Source organism: Typopeltis vanoorti, chromosome 8 (assembly GCF_054136105.1).
Source record: "Typopeltis vanoorti isolate ZY-2024b chromosome 8, IOZ_Tvanoo_1.0, whole genome shotgun sequence".
Lineage (NCBI taxonomy): Eukaryota > Metazoa > Arthropoda > Arachnida > Uropygi > Thelyphonidae > Typopeltis > Typopeltis vanoorti.
Window position 1 is genome coordinate 142,231,495 of NC_143556.1, and position 13,841 is coordinate 142,245,335.

A 13,841-nucleotide genomic window follows, 5' to 3' on the forward strand; every position below is an offset into this window, starting at 1 on the left:
TTTTTTGATGAAAATGTCCAATATGCTTTGCTTATTCCTCTTCTTCTTTTCATCACAAATTTGTGTATAGCAAACAAACGCATCATGTACTTTCCTTTCTACTAATAAGTAGCGTTCAACATTGAGGTCCATGTCTTCAGCCATTTTGAGAAAATTGCTAATTGCAGAGAACATTTCTGCAAGACCCTTCACTGTGATTTGTTTAACTACCTCTTCTTGTTTCTCTTTTCCTTCGTTTTTTTGTTGTTCTTCCTCTTCTGCAACACATTGCTCCTGAACAATGTGTTGCAGAAGAGTTGAGTTATGTTATCATCATTCACTTCGAGATTCAGATTGTTTTGCTAGGCCCACTATTTCTTCACTGTTACCCTCACTTTACAAAGGACTTCATTTTTTTCAAAACTTCCAAAATCATGCACAAATCTTTTTAATGACTTTTTTCATTTGTCACTCATACATCGACAGGTCACTTAGTCCCAAGCCATAGCAATATTTTTAATAGTGTGATAAATATTGAATGCTTTCTAAAAATGCATGAGAGTCTGATCATTTCCTTCAGTGGCAAAAATGGCTTGTGAAAAAGTTCTCTGTAGAGAACTTTTTCACAAGCTTTAAACACTTCAAGAACTCACTGATCCATAAGTTGGTTCAATGAAGTAGTGTTTGGAGGGAGAAACATGACCTTGATCTTGGGGTGAAGATCACCCATACAAGGTGTATGACCTGGAGAATTACCTAGAATTAATAAAATTTTAAATTCTACATTTTCTTTAACATAATAGCTTTCCATTTCATTCGCATAACAGTTGATTAAGGCATCATCAAACAATTTTTGAGTCATCCACGGCTTCTTATTGCTCCAATAATGAACTGGCAGAGTTATGCTTCCCAATGTTTTTGAAGGCTCGTGGATTCTCACTGTGTCATATCACAAATGGTTTCAGTTTATATTCAGCCACATTACCCCTAACAGAATCGTAATACGGTCTTTAAGAGCTTTGAAACTAGGCATAGGTTTTTAGCCTTTTCTGGATGAATATCCACTCAAGCATTTTTTCCAATATAAGGAGATCTCATCCATATTAAATATTTGCTGTGGCAAATAATTTTCCTCCATGATAATTTTATCCAATTTCTCTACAAACTCCTTGGCAGCCTTCTCATCAGCACTTGCAGATTCACGATACATTTTCACATTATGCAGTTCAAAACTCTGCTTGGATCTCATGAACCAACTGGAAGAAGCGTTAATTCATAGTTGTAATCGGGTCCTGCTTTTTTCTTCAACATGTTGAAGAGACTTAATGCCTTAGCGGTTATGGTCATAGTGCTAAGGGGTATGCATTTTTGGTTCAGGTCCTCTATCCATGATGCAAGTAGCTTTTCCATATCACCAATAGGACCTTGTTGTTGCTTCATCACTCTCGTCGATTTAATGGAAGCAGATCCTTTCACACAACCTCTATGATTTTATCCTTATTTTTCAAAATGGTCATCACTGTAGAATGAGACATCCAAAGTCGTGCGCAATCACATTGATGGTCTTACCAGCTTAACGTTGCTTTATAACTTGCAACTTCGTTTCAAGATCAAGATAGGTTTTTTGGTTGGGCATGTAGGGTCATGTTACCCAAAATATTGTGAATATTTAACAATAAATACACAAATAAGTTATTTCTCAAACACAAAATCAACAGAGGAACTGTTAAAGACACATGCAGATTGCCAAGGGAGGTTGCTGCTGCTGAATGCACTGTTGTCACTATGCGTGGTGCATTGTTCCTAAATAGCAAACTTTTTACTTTACATTTGCTTGCATCTTGTTCGAAGAATTTTCAAAGTACAGTCAAAAATGTTATTCCGTTATGGGATCACGGACGTATCTTCTAATGGAAATAAGTCGAGGGATGACTGTATTTGTTTTATTATTATTATTATACAGGCCTCCATGGAGTCAAAAGACGCATTGTGGGAGGGCCTTCCTAAGAAAGACAGTCTACCAAGACTAATCGAGGGGAGGTCCCCCCCCCCCCAAGAAACACAGAGTCTATCATACAACTCCTTAAAATCATTGACCGTTCTTGCTCTCACCACTCCATCAGGCAATGCATTCCATGGTTCAACCACCCTCTATGCAAAGAAACCACTCCTCACCCTCTTGCTCAGTTTTCTTTCGTAACTTCCAGGGATGGCCTCTTATCATCATACCTTCCCACTGTTCAACCAAATGAAAGAACTCCCGAGTGTCAACCCTGTAACCATCTCTCAACAGTTTAAAAGTTTCAACCATATTACCTCTCCTTCTTCTATCCACCAAACTCTGCAGTCCACATTCCCTCAGCTGATCCTTATAACTATCATTGTACAGGCCCGAAACCATCTTTGTTATCTGCCTTTGTGCCCTTTCCACAGTTAATTTATCCCCTTCAAATCCTGGTGACCAAATCTGAGAACAACAGTCCAAGTGTGGTCTGATCAGGGTCTTAAACAACGGAATGATAACTGTTTTATCTCTGCAGGTCAGCGTCCTTCTCATTATTGCAGCAATCCTCTGTGTTACCTTCACCACCTTTGCAATATGTCCCCTAAATTTCAGGTTTCTATCAATCATCAACCCCAGATCTCTTGTCTCCCCTACTTCCTCCAGTATAACTCCTCCCATAGAGTATGCAGTGTCTCATCAATGTTTCCCAAACCTCAAGACCATACATTTTGCTGCATTACACCAATACCCCCATTCATTTGCCCATCTATCTAGCTTATTCAAATCCTCTTGCAGGGCTGCCGCATCTGCACTATTACTAATAATCCTTCCCGGGTTTGCATCATCCTCAAACAAATGAATATCCCCTTGCAATCCACTGACAATGTCATTGATATAAATGTTAAACAATATAGGTCCCAGTACTGAGCCCTGTGGGACCCCACTTGTAACTCTCTGCTTCCTTGAAACTGCCCCACCATACACAACTCTCTGATACCTATCGGACAACCAATCCTGAATCCAGTTGACCAATCTGACATCCAGACCTATGTGCTGCAACTTAAATATCAGCTTATCATTTGGCACCCTGTCAAATGCTTTCGCTAAGTCTATGAAAATGGCAGTATATACCTTTCCCTCATCTAATGCTCTTGTAGCTTTATCTTAAAAGGCTACCATATTGCTAAAACAAGAGCGTCCCTTCACAAATCCATGTTGTCTCTCACAGATAACATTACCCTCATCTGCCCAATGCTGTATACAGTCCTTCACTACTTTCTCCAAGATCTTACTAATTACTGATGACACACAAACTGGCCTGTAATTAGACACGTCCAGTCTGCTACCGCCCTTATGCAATGGCATTATCTTACCTTCCTTCCATTCCATGGGCACCTTTCCTGCAGCAGACTTTCATTGAAAAGCCAGGTCAAAGGCACTGACAGTTCCCTAGCACATTCTCTCAAAACTCGTGGTGAAATACCATCCAGTCCCACAGCCTTACTGACATCTAGAGTAATCAGTATTTGAAACACACTCTTCTCCTGTACCTCTAAACCTCGAACCTACCCAATCCCTCTAGCATTAAAACTGACTTCTCCAGGATGAAATACACCAATAAAGTGTTCATTGAACAATTCCACTATGTCCTCTGCATCAGTCACTCTATTCCCATTTTTATTCCACAATGTCATTCTTCCACAGTAATTTCACCTCCTACTGACCACATACCTAAAAAAAAATTCCCTAGGATTTTCTTTGGATCTTAGGGCCAATCTCCTCTCATATTCCAGTTTCGTCTTCTTTACCACACTAGTCACTCTTCTGGCCTGTGTCTTATACTCTTCATGCATCTTCTCTTCACCTGTCTCCTTATATCTCTTCCATAGCCCATTTTTCGCATGCAATTCCTGTTTAATATTGTTTGTCATCCACTTTGCTCCAAATTGTGTCCTCTTGTTCACTCGTATACAACTTACCATTGCTGCTAACAAATATTCTTTCATAATTTCCCACACACTAATGATATCCCGACTTGCCAATTCCTCCCTCATATAAAGTTATTTGACAGGGTGCCACAAGATGATATAGTAGATGAGTTTAGATATTAGGTTAGTGATTTGGAATGGGGATTAGCTGTCTGATAGATTCAGAGAGTTGTGTATGAAGGAGTGCTATCAAGAAAACGGATTAGAAATGGGATCCCAGAGGGCTTAGTATTAGATTCTGTATTGTTTAAATTTTATATCGATGACATTGTCTATGGACTGCAGGGAGATATTTAATTGTTTGGAGATGATGTGAAGCTGGAAAGGTTTATTTGTGATAATTCTGCTGTGATAGCTCTTCATGAGAGGTTGAATAAGCTAGAGAGATGGCTAAAGTAATGATGGTAGTAGTTTAATGCAACTGAATATAAGGTCTTGTAGTTTGGCATCTGCCAATAACTCACCATACTCTGTTGAAAGTACTAGAAGAAGTGGAGGAGGCAAGGGACTTTTGTGTGGTAATTGATAGATACTTGAATTTTAAGGGACATATTGCAAAGGAGGTGAAGGTAACGAAGTGGATTGCTGCAATATTGAGAAGGACGAAAACCAGCAGAGACAGAGAGATGGCAGTTCAATTTTTTTGGTTGCCTGGTTTTGAAAGTGGTAAATTATCCTTGGAAATGTGCAAAAATGGATAACAAAAATGATATCAGGACTGTATAGTGTTGGCACTGTTGATAAACTGAGATCATGCAGTTTGCAGAGTTCCTCAGTTCTCATATTAGCCTCTCTCACACTGGCAACTACAATTTCTCCACCTGGATGACACATCTTTGCAAAAGGATCACTTAGTATCTCTTTTTTTTCTTCATTTCTACCTTTCTTTATTTCCATAGTGCCACTCACAATATGAAGCTGGGAAGGGTTATCAGTAATAGTGCAGATGTGGCAGCCCTGAAGAAGGATTTGAATAAACTAGGAAAATGACAGATGGGCAAATAAATGGGGGTTTCAGTTCAATGCAGCAAAATATAAAGTCTTGAGGTTTGGAATCCATCGATGGGAGGATGCATACTCGATTGGAGGAGCTGTACTGGAGAAGGTAGGGGAGACGAGATCTGGGGGTGATGATTGACAGAAAACTGAAATTCAGGAAGCATATTACAAATGTGGTGAGGGTAACTCAGAGGATTGCAGCAATACTGAGAAGGATGCTGACCTGTAGAGATAAAAGCATTATCATTCCGTTGTATAAGACCCTGATCACACTACACTTAGACTATTGTTCTCAGATTTGGTCCCCATTATTTGAAGGGGATAAATTGACTGTTGAAAGGGTACAGAGGTGGATAACAAAGATGGTTTCAGGACTGTACAATATGAGTTTATATTGTACAGTCATTTACTGGCAGATACATTTATAAAAAGAGTGCTCACCATACATTCCAAAAATTTCACATTCTTAAATCTCTAATTAATAGGGCACAAAGTTTGCTCTTCTCCAGAAATCTTACAACAAGAACTTTCCATCATTAAAAAGTTAATGGTATCTAATAATTACCACCCTAATCAAATCCAACAGATAATTGAATCTTATGTTCCAATACCTAGGTTTCCTCAACAGTCTGCAGAGTTCCAATCCCCTGCATTCCAGGAATCTCAGAACCTATAGGTAGAATTTTAAAAAAGTACCAATTGATTCCCACTTATATTCCTATTAACAAAATTTCTTCTTTATTGCCTTCTACAAAAGATAAACTGTCATCTCTGTCTTTGGCTGGCGTTTACAAAATTCCTTGTGAATGCGATGTTTCTTATTTTGGACAAATTGGCCGTTCTGTGGAAAAAAGAATTAAAGAACATCAATATTATATTGATTACAACGAAACTCAGAAGTCTGGTCTAGCACAACACAGTATTACCACTACTCATAATATCCAGTGGGATAAAGCTATTCTCCTTCATAGATGCAGGTTCAAATATGATCGCCTCTTTAAAAAAAATTGTAAAGCTTTTTTACACTGACCGAATTTAAATCGAAATGATTGCCTCTCTCTCTCTCGAAGATCTCGGAGACTTTTATTTTATGTAATCATTAAAAAACTAATTATCTTAAATATTAATTATTTATTAATTTCCTTCATTTCCTAGCTTGCAACAACGTTGTATTTAATAGGTGATCCACCGAATGTTCGTTACTTGTATTCTATTCCTATCTGTTTGTAACACTGAAGATGTATTATTAGTTTTAGTATGAAATATCTACCTTATTTATTAATTAAAGTTATTACTGTGGACTTTAATGTCGTTTTTAATAATTATACTATGCCACAGGTCCCTCTAAAAATGATAAACCATGAATTATGTAAACTATACAAACATTGTAATAATATAATAATATTATTGTTATTTTTCTGACCTTCATGGAGTCACAAGAGTCATCGTGGGAGGTCAGCACAAAGTCTGTCATACCACTCCTTAAACTCGTACACTGTTTGCATGTTCACCACCCTCTCAAGCCATGCTTCTACCACTCTCCATGCAAAAAACGTACTTCTTACCCTTTTACTCACTACTTCCTTTTGCAGCTTCCAGGGATGGTCCCCTTGTCCTTCCTCTTTTCCCTTGTTCTATCATATGAAAAATCTCAGTGTTAACACGATAACTCTTCAATAGCTGAAATGTCTCGACCATATCTTTCTTATCTTTTATCCACCAAACTCTGCAGTCTATCATACCCTCAGTCTGTCCGCATAATCAACCATTGTACAGTCCTGATACAATTTTTTTCCCTTCTCAGCAACGTCTCTCCAAGGTTACTTCACCCCTTCAAGTCATGGTAACCAGATCTAAGCACATAAATCCAGATGTGGTGTGATCAATGCTTTATACAATAAGACCACCATACTTTTATCTATTGTGATCAATGTCCTCACCAACATTACAGCAATTCTCTGAGTTATCTTCCCAACCTTTGCAATATGTCCTCGGAACTTCAAATTTCTATCCACAGTCGCCCCCAAGATCCCTTGCTTCTCTACTTCTTATAGTATAACCCCTCCAAGTGAGTATGAAGCATCCTATACGTGGATCCCAAATTTTATAACATTACATTTAGGTGCATAAACGGACAACCCAAATTGTTTGCTCACTTTCAGCCTGTACGTATCCTCTTGAAGAGACAAAACATCAGAATTATTACTAATAATCCTCCTAAGCTTCACATCATCTGCAAAAAGCTGAACATCTCCTTGTAGGCCAATTACAATATCATTGACATAAAGATTGAACTGCAGTGGTTCTCAATAATAAATTTAGTTTAATCCTTTATTCAAGTGTGTGCAAACAAAGTTTGCGTCTGAAAGTATCTTCAGGACTGAGGTAAGGTGGTACAACACCGGGCAACTCCTTGCAAAGGTGGAGAAAGCTACCAACACTCCTATCTCAGTATCTCCCATAATGCAAAACACATCTCCTTGCAGATATGTATAATGTTATGCATTAAGGGAAGGGCCACTACCCAGACTAGTTTCGACCTTTGAGGTCTCTTCAGTGGGAGGAGGAGATGACCTTGCTAATGCTTCTGCCTTGGTATCTCCACTTGGGCCTGGCTCCCACTGAAGAGACCTCAGTAAAGGTCGAAACTAGTCTGGGTAGTGGCCCTTCCCTTAATGCATAACATTAGACATATCCGCAAGGAGATGTGTTTTGCATTATGGGAGATACTGAGATAGGAGTGTTGGTAGCTTTCTCCACCTTTGCAAGGAGTCGCCCGGTGTTGTACCACCTTACCCCAGTCCTGAAGATACTTTCAGGTGCAAACTTTGTTTGCACACACTTGGATAAAGGATTAAACTAAATTTATTATAGTCTGACCAAGTGAAAAATAAACTTTCAATGCAGTGGTTCCCAAGTCTGAACCCTATTGAACTCCACTTGTAACCTTCCTGCTTCCCCATATACAGCTCTCTGATATTTACCAGAGAGCCAATCATTAATCCAATCCACTAACCTGATATCCAAATCCATATATTGCATATGGGCTTTGATATGCTTTCGAAAAATCAAAAAAAAAAAAAAAGAGTGTATGCCTTACCTTCATGCATTGCTCTTGTTACTCGATTGTAAAAGATTACTCAAACAAGATCATCTTTTAAGAAATCCATGCTGACCTGCATAAATAATATTACCCTTCTGTCCAATTCTGTATACGAGTTCTCATCAATTTTTCCAGATTCTTAACAACTAAGGAAGAAATACAAACAGGCCTATAGTTTGATACCTCCATTCTACTGCCACCCTTATGCAGTGGTGTAATATTTTACCCTCATTCTACTCTTCAGGTACCTGTCCCATTGCAAGACTTTTAAACAGCCAAGCAATTGGCATAGTTAGTTCCGTTGCACATTCCCATAAAACACATGGTGAATTCCATTATATTCCCCTTGCCTTATTTAATTATTTAACTCTCTCTTCCTTCACTTTTAACACTTCATCACTCATTATCCTTCTAGGAATATAGCCTACTGTACCAGGATGAAACACTCTAAAGTGTTCATCAAATGGCTCAACTGTATCATCCGCTTTGATCGTTCGATTCACATCTCCACCCATCTAGGTAATCTGTCCATCGTAATTTTTCCTCCTACTCGCCACATAGCAAAAAACTCCTCTGGGATTCTCCTTGGATTGCAGTGTCAGTATTCTCTCATATCTAATTTTTCTCTCTTTGCAATACCAGTAACTTTCCTAACCTGAGCCCTATATTCCTCATGCAACTGTTCTCGAACTCTCTCTTTATCTGTTTCACATAATGTCTTTTTCTGCATTTCCCCTTTTATTTATTATTATATATTTTATTCTCAAATTTTCTCAAACATTTCTGTTTGTCAGATATTCGTTTGCTGTGCTGCTTAAGATCTTCATTGAGGATCAACTTTTCCTTTTTGTGTGTGTTGGCTGTGTTCTCTAATGACTCAAAAAAAATTCTTTTACTTCTTCCTTAGAACTTTCTGTGGCATCTTATGTACAAATAAGTCTTATTCTCAAATTCCCCATTTTAATATTTGCCTTCATCACTTTTCTTGATATTGCCTGCCATTCAAGAAACTTATCCTTGTGTTTAGTGTTGAATATTGCAGCTTCTTCACTCTTTCTCTGATCACTGTTGCCTGAATTTAACATCTTTTAGTGGTTATTTACAATTATTTAAAAGAATCTCACCTGTTTTTGTTTCCTTTGTTTCAGCATCACCAATTATGTCAACCTGATACTTCTTTATTTCTTCAGCCTTCTATATAAGTGGGACAGCTGATGCTGTCAATAACTGAACTTAATGAAACTTCTGATTTGTGGATCTTATGAAAATGATATTCTCTTAGGTTGCATAAAATATCCTACCATTTTTTCTTAAATTCATCCTCTAATAAAGAGACACCATGAATGAGCGAGTTGAATGAGTTAATCTGGCTTACTGCAGTAGTGAAAGAGGAAGGTTGCTAAGTAAAGTGGTCGCAGAGCATTAAGGTGAGTGTAATATTCTTTTTCCCCCCTCTCCAACAGCCTTATCTTTATTTGCTTTGGTAATGATAAGACATTTGTTATTTTGTAATGACATTAGGGTTTTAATTCAGGAAAGTTGCTTTGTAAAGCAAAGCTATTAGCTTTTTTAGGATAAATAGCACATCAGCCTCTGTCAGTGGAGTGAGAAAAAAGTCAATCAATTAAGATTTGTTCTGCATTATACCTCAGATTTCTTATAAATTTTCCAGAAGATTATTCATTATAATCTGGGACAGACTCAAATTAATATTTGAAGAGTTAAGAGACTTTTCTCATCCAAACCTTGATGATATTGACAAATTAGTAATTAATATTTCTGGCCAACCATATTCATAAGGAAGTATTAGTATTATCTAAATGTCACAACTATGCTATTTCTCCACAAAAGGAAAACGAAAAACATTAAATACTGCTAAAGGACTTTTTGCTCTATTGACAATTTTATGAACAATTTCTAATAATACAAGTAACAGGTTTTGCTTTGAAGATGTTGAAATGCTATTCAAAGATTAAGATTAGAAATTGAACAAAGTGGGAAAAGCACAGTCAGTTATCTCCAGTGGTGAGCTATAAGGGGCTTGCGAGGGCTCTTTGTTAAATTTTTCTCAAATTTACGAGCCTCTTGTTTACTTTTTTATTTTTTCAAAAAAAAAAAACATTTTTTTGAAATATATTAAGCGACAAACTCGTACGGTAACCTAACAAAAATTTGTCTATTCGGCAGTGTATAGTTTATTTGGAATTATTGCTTCAACTCCTCTATAACGAATGCACCCAAGTTTGAAAATAAAATAAGCGCATGCGCTATGTTTAGATAATGATTTTGAAAAAAGGTGGCAAACCTTTTGGCAACTCCTATAAGTAAAGATGACCTTGCTACTGCTTCTGCCTGGTATTTCCAACTCTGGGCATGGTTCCCATTGAAGAGGCCTCAATAAAGGTCAAAACTAGTATGGGTAGTGGCCAATCCCTTAATGCATAACAGTATACATATCCACAAGGAGATGTTTTTTGCATTATGGGAGATACTGGGTTAGGAGTGTTGGTAGCTTGCTCCACCTTTGCTACGAGTTGTCTGGTATTGTACTACTTACCCAGGTAAGATAGTACAACACTATATTCAGTCCTGAAGATATTTTCAGGTGCAAACTTTGTTTGCTCTCACTGGGATAAAGGATTAAACTAAATTTATTATGTTTAGATAATATTTATTTATTATTTATATATTGTTTGTCATAAAAACTTCTATCACAAACAAAATAAATTTTGTTTATAATATGTCATTTTTTATAACGACACAAAACATTTGTGTCATTATAAAAGATTGTATTCTTATTACATTTTGATAGTTAAAAAATGTTTTTCTTATGTAAGATAAATTAACACAGATGATCGTGTGGAAATATTTCATGTTTAGATCATGAAATATTTGTTTAAAAATGATAACCTTTACAGGTTGATTGTCCCCTCATACCTTTTGATTGGCATTTGTACATAAGCTGTATTAATAAAAGTTTTTGTGTGAAATACGGCTTTTTTTTTGCTCGATGATGCGAGCCCTTTGTTAAAATTTCCATAGTGCACCACTGGTTATCACTGACTGTGGGAAAGCACAGTCAGTTACCACTTTAAGATATCTTGATTTTTCATAAAGATCCATTGATGTAGAATCCTGTTTCCCACCTTGAAAGTTGGGAAACAAGATTCTACATCAGTGCACAGTTCCACCATCATTCTTAATAATTATTTTACTATGCTTTGTGTTACACTGAGGCCGTAATATATCAAGAATTACGCTGTACTAAGTTTATGTTCTTAGATAATGCTTTTTAGATATTCAATAATCAATCATTCGCTATAGAAAATAACATATTTTTTTATAAAGAAATCCATAAGGAATTTGTTTGGGAAGTGTGAAACAAGAAAAGGCTACTTCAAAAAATGGATATATAATGTGGAAGTATAAAGTGGATGATTATTGGAAGCTCAGTACATTGGGTAGATGAGATGAGCTAAAAAAGATGTTGATAATACATGGGAAATCACAAGGCAGTATCTGACAAAAGCAATGTATAAATGCATACCAAGGATTAAGCAAGTAAATAGAGTAAAAGTGAAATCAAGGAAGCTGTACTGTATAAAGTGGATGATTATTGGAAGCTCTGTATTCAGTTAGCATCAATACATTTGGTAGATGAACTGAGGTAAAAAAGATGTTGACAATGCATGGGAAATCACAAGGCAGTAACTGACAAAAGCAGTGTATAAATGCATACCAAGGATTAAGCAAGTAAATAGAGTAAAAGTGAAATCAAGCAAACATTGTACTGTAAAAGAAAATGCTATGGAGGAGGTACAAGACAGTTGGTGGTGATTGGATCCATGAAGAGTATAAAGTGCAGGCTAGAAAGGTGACCAGCATGTTAAAGAAAGAAAAGTTGCAGTATAAGAGGAGATTGGAAAGCTGGTCGTGCCAATGTTAACTCAAAGGAATTTTTCTGCTATATAGTAAGCAAGAGAAAGAATAACTGTGGCAAGTTGACACTGGTGGATAGTGATGGCAGCAAAATAACAGTTGCAAAGGATATAGTGGAGTTATTGAATGAGCACTTTATCAGCATATATCATACTGATGTAAATGATGTGGTGCAATGTATAAAAGGGAGGCAAATATTAGGAGAATTGGAAGCGAAAGAATCAGAGGCATATCAGGTGTTGGTTGGTTGGTTGGGTTAGATGTTAATAAGGCTGTGGGAATGGATGACATATCACCACGTATTCTCAAGGAATGTGCACCACAGTTGGCTATGACTTTGACCTGGTTATTTAATGAAAGTCATGCAGTGGGGAGGGTTCCTAAGGAGTGAAAAGAAGGCAAAATAGTACCACTCCACAAGAATGGTTCTAAGATAGAAGTCTCCAACTACAGGCCAGTCTGTATAGCTGCAGTTGTACTGTCTTTTCCTGCACATTTTCACTATTATCTCCTTGGACGCATTTCTGCTGCATTATGTCTAACATCAACCTGAAATTTCATGTAGTCAAAGTGTTGGAGAGATTGGTTAGGAATAGAATACAGGATTAGGTTGATGGACATAGCATTTTTTGCGGTGGTCAGCATGGATTTGTAATGGGTAGGTCTTCTTTTAGCTATTTATTTACATTTTATGTGATAGGGTAGCAGGTGGTATGTTAGATTTTTTTAAATTTTATTCATGTGGGATTCCTCCCTGATCCTCAACTGCCCCTTAGAACTGGTTGAGCCTTTCTAATAGCAGCATCTATTTACAGGGCCAGTTTGCCTGTTCTGAGGGACGATAAACCCGAGTTTCTGGAGGAAAAACCATCTACCTCCATATGAGACCAGCTAACCCACCTTTAATCAAAAGAGACCAGAGAAAGGTTCCTCACATCATGGATGGGAATCGAACTCGGGTCTTTCCGACCAAAGGGCTTCGTCTATACTGACTGAGCTATGGAGGCTCTGGTGTGTTAGATAAAGGGGAATCACAGACAGTGATATTCTTAGACTTTTCAAAAGCATTTAATAGATTACCACATGATAAGGTGGTGTGCAAGCTGCAGAGGATGGGAATAGATAGTATATTGGTTAGATGGATCAGAGATTGTCTCTCTGAACAATACTAGTAGGTTGTGTATGATGGAGCAGTGTCTCAAAAAAGGAGGGTAAGTAGTGACATTCTCCAGGGTTCTGTTCTATTTTTGGCCCCTGCTGTTTGTTATTTGTAAACGATATATCATGTGGACTGACTGGGTATTTTTAGTTGTTCAATGATGATGATGAAAAATTGGGAAGAATTATAAGAACAAGCTGATGTTAATTCCCTTCGGGAAGATTTGAATAAATTTTTTACTTGGACAAAGGAGCGGAATTGCAGTTTTAATATCAATAAGTGCAAGGTGGAGTGGAGAAATATAATTAATCATTATGAGAAATATAATGCTGTGTACTATATCAACAGTGCCATACTTCAGGAAATGGATGAGGTTAGAAATTTGGGAGAATGGTTGACAATACACTGACATTTAGAGGACATATTGCTAGTGTTGCGAAGGCTGCACATCATAGTGCTGCTGTGATAAGAAGCACTCTAATATGTAGGGATAAGGAAGTGAATGTGCAACTGTATAAGACATATTGGTCAAACCACACTTAAAATATTGTGCTCAAATCTTGTGATGACCTGGTTTCAGTGTGATGTGGTGAGTAACTACGACAATATTAGGACTTTGGATTGCTGGCTATGGAGAGAGGTTGAAGAAATGTGAATTGCAGAGTTTGG

At 37.2% G+C, this 13,841-nt stretch overlaps 2 protein-coding genes across 6 annotated transcripts in view; one reads left to right on the forward strand and one right to left on the reverse strand.

Annotated features, from left to right (window-relative positions):
* The window catches only part of LOC150104397 (NAD(P)H pyrophosphatase NUDT13, mitochondrial-like), a 581,172-nt gene that overhangs the window by 273,902 nt on the left and 293,429 nt on the right, over positions 1 to 13,841 (forward strand). For 4 of the 5 annotated variants that reach the window (XM_090396341.1, XM_090396344.1, XM_090396348.1 and 1 more), the window contains one exon: positions 9,223 to 9,501. The exons of the other annotated variant lie outside the window; for it this stretch is intronic. The gene's annotated coding sequence lies outside the window, so the exon portion shown is untranslated. The remainder of the gene's footprint in view (positions 1 to 9,222; positions 9,502 to 13,841) is intronic. 5 annotated transcript variants of the gene reach the window in all.
* The window catches only part of LOC150104398 (prolyl 4-hydroxylase subunit alpha-1-like), a 356,969-nt gene that overhangs the window by 243,612 nt on the left and 99,516 nt on the right, over positions 1 to 13,841 (reverse strand). The gene's annotated exons all lie outside the window — the stretch shown is intronic.